Source organism: Tamandua tetradactyla, chromosome 2 (genome assembly GCF_023851605.1).
Source record: "Tamandua tetradactyla isolate mTamTet1 chromosome 2, mTamTet1.pri, whole genome shotgun sequence".
In the NCBI taxonomy this organism is placed as follows: Eukaryota; Metazoa; Chordata; class Mammalia; order Pilosa; family Myrmecophagidae; genus Tamandua; species Tamandua tetradactyla.
In genome coordinates, this window is record NC_135328.1 from 11,667,311 (window position 1) to 11,672,735 (window position 5,425).

The window sequence follows — 5,425 nt, forward strand, 5'->3', positions numbered from 1 at the left end:
AAATTTTACTATGGTGGGTCTGGTTAGGAATTTACTATTACTATTGTTATTTATTTGGCATTAGGTGGAATTTTTCAATTTAATGAATTGTTTATTTTCAGTTTTGGAATATCTTAACTCTAATCTCTTTAATAATAATCTCTACAACATCACTTTTTTTTCTTCTTTAAACATTTATTTAAATTTATATTACATTCTCTTAACCTTGCATTTTCCTAATTTTCCATCCTATCATCTCTTCTCTGTTATAGGAGATTTTCTCAATTCTGTTTCCTAAATTACTAATTTTCTCATTAACTTGATTTGCACTCTATTTAGACCACATTTTGAGATTTTTCATTATGAAAATATCTGTTTTTTCATATTTGCCTGTTTTGTGCCATAGTAGCAAGGTGCATCTTTACTTTGAATGTTTTGTTCCATAGATGCCATTCCCTACTTTATTGAGTTGAGGAATTAATATCTTTCTTAGACTGCTCTAGAATTTCTATCCTAAAGTTTTGATTCTCCCAACTGTGTGTGTATGTATCGGAGGGGTGGGAGGTGTATATGTGTGTGTGTGTGATTGTGATCAATATGAACAGCACATCTGTAATTGGGTAATGCACAATCTGTGAGCTGTGTGCTGCAGATCTGGGTCTACTGACTATTTTTTCATAACACTAGACTTTCCCATGTGTTTTGTGACTCTTGTGTATGAGCTTATCATCTGTGAGAATTTTCCTTTGGATGCTCTATGTCATGGCTATTCCATATGAATAATTTCATATTGACTTATAGGCTACATGGTTCCCAACCAGATCATTGATATTGATTTGGCTCAGAGCTCATATAGATGGTGCTGATTCAGTCATACTCATCTGTATGCCACTTATTGCTATCCATTTCCCTGGGGAATAGAGCAGATGCATTCCAGTTCCAACTAACAGAACAACCATTAGTCCATTTTGGGCTCTAATGTGTATGACTCTTCTGGTTCAACTGCTAGTTCTTTGTGGCATTGGATCCTACCTCTTATTCTGCTTAAACCCCAAAAGGGAAATTTTTTTAACAGTATAGAGAAACTGAAAAAAATAAATAAAAAGTGAATGCTAAAGGAACCCATAGGATTTCAGCAGTATGCTTGCTATCAATTGTTTACGAAAAGAAAATCATGACCTTTATTTTAAAATCATCTGTATGTGATTAAATCAAAATGAAAGTACTACTCTGCCAGGCAGGCTAACTTCACAGCAAAAACAGCAAGCAATGCTTAGGTGGATTGGCAAGTTTTGAAAGTGCACAGAGACAATTAATCATAGAAGATGACAAGCACAGACACAGAAGATAGCAGTTTCCAAATAAATGTCTAAATTGCTTGGGTAAATAAACTTTTAAAATAGATTTAGTTTAAAGTGTTCACAATTTAAATGAAGATTGCTTGTTTTCATTAAGAAACACTGCCATCATTTAAAAAGTCACCTGTTTTCATTTCAATTTATGAGAAAAAGATGACACAGAAAGGGTTGGAGCTAAGGGGAGCGGATCAAAATTGCCAAAAGTCATGCATTCGAACTTTTACCACAACAGATGTGTATTGAGGACATTTGGGGCACTTCTGCTGAGAACAACAGATTCATATCTAATGTCATGAAAATCTGGCTTTTATCAATTGCTTCAATTTAATAAACATTCATTGAATGCTTGTTCTTATGAGATGCTGTGCTTGGCAATGAAGCTGCAAAATAACTGATACATTTTCCCAGCTCCCAGCTACCCATTTTTATCTGGCTCTTCTTTGAGGTCGAACTCATATCAGGTTCCTCTTGACTTGCTCAAGGAAATGCAGCTGGTATGTTGGGATGTAGGCATCAAGATTAAGGTAGCAGTGGAACTCAGTTGCCACATATTAGCTGTGCCTGCCAGCAAACCATTTAACCTTTCTTCAGTTTGCTACTTTAGGATACGATCCTACCATATTGGGAATTAAATGAAAGATGGGATTGTCTGTTTAGGTTGCAGGCAACCTAGCAGCACAGAACCCGCTTGCTGACAGCCAGAGGCACTCCAGGTTAGATGTGAATCAGATACTGGATCCTCATTTTTAGGACAATTTGGGAATTAAGAGCAATCATCAATACTCCAAAACAGTTTTCTTAATACTGAATTAATACTTTGTAAGAGCAGTTGGCAATGCTTATAATTAAGTGCTAACCACTCCATTTATTAAGTAACAGACTTAGTAAAATATGTTGTTAGCAATTTAATTACTAAATGAGTTTTTAATTATAAATATAAATAAGTATGACAGCCTGAATTGCTATTCCCTGGGCACAGTATCCTGAGTACATTATGCACAGCTTCATTACAAGATTAAATATTTGGTGGCATGAAGGAAAATAAACAGGGTTTTTCCTGGAAAGGTTATAAGAAGCAAGTGTATAAATGGCTTGACTTTTTACCATGTTAATTAGAAAGGTAAACTCTGGAGATGACGCATGTTGAGTTTGAGAGAAATGAGAAAGTTTAGAGGAAAGTGAGGGAAACTGGAAAAGTTACAATCATCTTTTCACTTTCATTTTCTATCAATCACTGTCAGCATACTCCTGCTTCCAAATCAAAAGAAAAGAGTTGTGGACACATAGGGTGCAATTAAAATCAAGATAGCCAATTCAAATATATTCCACATAAAATCTCATAGTGGCATAAAGCCAAAAAAATCTTTCCATAGCTTCTTACTTAAAACCTCAGACGCAAATAGCTAGCGAAGAGACTATTCTTAAAGCATAAGTTTTAGAACTTCAGTTTCAGAGCAATCTTATCGTCAAGTAAATACTTACGCAGTTTCTCATCTTGCTTCTGTTGTAGTAAGACAACTGTACTACTTAGAAATGTGCCTGACACAATTTTCACCCTTTCTCAAAGAGTATGTAACAATGTATTTACCTATTGTTCCAGCAGGACCATATGTAAGAATCTGTTCCAAAGCTATATTGAGAAAATATAAAATAGTGTATGCATGATGCTATTTATTACATCACTATTTGTAACTAGGTAACTAGGAACAACACAAATATCCTTTGACTGGGGTCTGGTAGACTAAATTATTGCACATCCACATGGTAGAGCCTTGTGTCATGGAGAAAAGGAATGGGCGTATTCTCTCTATGCTGTTCTGGTATGACCTTCAAGATTTATGGAAAGTGAAAAAACAAGAGAAAGTCATTTACAGTACGCTACTTCTCATGTAAGGAAGGGCAGAAAATATCAACATATATGTATTTGCTTATATTTTCACAAAGAGGACAGTGGAATGATGAACCAAAAATGAATGTTTAAAAAGTTTATCTAGGGCCACGGTGTCTCAGCAGGTAAGAATGCTTGCCTGCCAAGCCCGAGAACCTGGGTTCGATACCCGGTACCTGCCCATGTAAAAAAAAAAAAGAGAGAAGTTTATCTATAGGAGTAGGAAAGGATAAGTTGGAGGAGACAGAGATAAAAACTAGATATCTTTGACTGTACCTTGTTATATAGTTTTGACTTTGAAATTAAATGAAAATATTTTACATAATTAAAATATATGAAAAAGTAAAAAATAAATCTGTGGAAATCAAAACCAACTGTGCATCAATTTGGAAGTATTGGCACACGAAGAAGAAATACATCCTGAATGAGAAAAAAGCAAAACACAAAGAAATTTAAAAATCTATCTTACTTTTGATAATAACACTGATATTGCACTTGAAAAATCTACAAAGAAAAACATATACAGGTGCGTGTGTGAGTGCGTGTGCATGTATATATGGGGGGGCACAAATAATTGATAATGTACATTTCCTTAGGATCCATGGTTTCCAGTGTAGGAGAAAAGGAATACATTTTTATGATGTGTTAAATGAAACCCTGTAAGCTCAAACTTAATTTAGAGAAGTGACTATAAACTCATATTGGGATTTTCTTAACACAACAAAACAAAGCCATGGAAGAAGCCTAGAATTAAGGGCCAGAGAGAAGCAATGCATACTCTCCCTAGTTCCCAGGCTATGGTTTCTAACATGGTTTTCCACTGAAAGGAACTAGAGCTCCTTGGAAAAGTGGTTGATCACGGTTCTGTGGTAAATATAGCTCAAGATGAGCCTGAAACATCTTATTGTGTCCCCAAATAACAACTATGGGGCTTTGTCCCAAGAGCTAACCTGGGGTGGGGTGGCCATTGGCCAAAGATACAACAATTTGTACATTACTGACAGTAATGACTGAAATGTGTTGAAATGAGACAGATATATCAAGTTCTAAGAGCTTATAATAATAGCAAAAAAAAAGAAAAAATCATGGTTTCCATGGAGGTTTCTAGGACCTAAATTACTCTGAAACTTGATAAAGAAAAATAATTAAGTATTTATTCTGCCTATCCTCTACAAACTGTGTTTCCAGTTCACAATTAGCTATGGAAGAATTCTAGCTAGCAAATGTAGCACAAAAAAGTCTGTGGAAAATGGTACTGGCCAAACATATGGCATGAAAAAGGACGAAAAAGAGAGGAAATGTCAAAAAAGCTGAAGGAGACCTATCAGTAAAATGCTCATGTAGACCTTGACTGGAGCCCATTTAAATAAAACAACAGTAAGAAAAAGATATTTTCTTTTTTTTTTTTTTTTAGAAAATTGGGGAAATTTTAAAACAAACTAGGTATTAGATGATATCAAGGAATTATCGTTAATATGGAAAGTGTGATACTGTATCGTGGTTACATTTTCAACAAGTCCTTTAGGGAGACATAATAACACTTTTTAAGGTCAAGTCCCGGGATTTGCTTTAAAAATATGCTAAGGAAACATTGGGTAGCAGAAGAAGTGGCAGATTAAAAAATAGGACTGATGAAATGTTGATAATAGAATCTGTCAGCAGAAAAAAAATGAAAAGGAATAAAAATAGTAAAGAAGAGGAAAAACGGAGAAAGAAAAAAGTAAAAACAAAGAATGTGCTTGAGCATCTAGAAGAAAGGAGGTTGCAGTGAGCTTATGAAAATTCTTGGTGAAGGCCATTTGTCTCTCCATGTGTGTATCTAAGTCTTGGGAAATATCTTACTATTGCCAGATGTGGGGAGTCTGTTTGACATATAATTCTTTCTGTTCCCTTTGTCTAAACTTCTCATCAATAATTTGAGGTGTGTTTTTTAAGTATGTTTCTCATGGCAGAAGTCCATCTGGGTAAACACAGTCTTTATGTAATTATTGCTCTTATTAGTCCCTTATTGGTGAGAAATTCCCTTTGCTTCTATAAGAAACAAAACCAAAGACTTATAGTAAATTCCAGGGGTCTCAGTGGAATTATTTATGTGTTATAATAGCAAGAATGTTGCTGGAAAGTCACCTGCTTATTTGCTGTGTATCCTTTGATTTATTCTGTTTACACAGGTTAGCCACCACTGGAAAACTTGTGTGGA

At 34.9% G+C, this 5,425-nt stretch overlaps 1 long non-coding RNA gene across 1 annotated transcript; it reads right to left on the reverse strand.

Annotated features, from left to right (window-relative positions):
• Positions 1–1,552: 1,552 nt before the first annotated feature.
• LOC143659006 (uncharacterized) lies at positions 1,553–2,989 on the reverse strand. The gene is made up of 2 exons (XR_013163404.1): positions 2,926–2,989; positions 1,553–1,898 (listed from the first exon to the last, which is right to left on the reverse strand). It is a non-coding gene; the product is annotated as an uncharacterized LOC143659006 (long non-coding RNA).
• Positions 2,990–5,425: the final 2,436 nt, after the last annotated feature.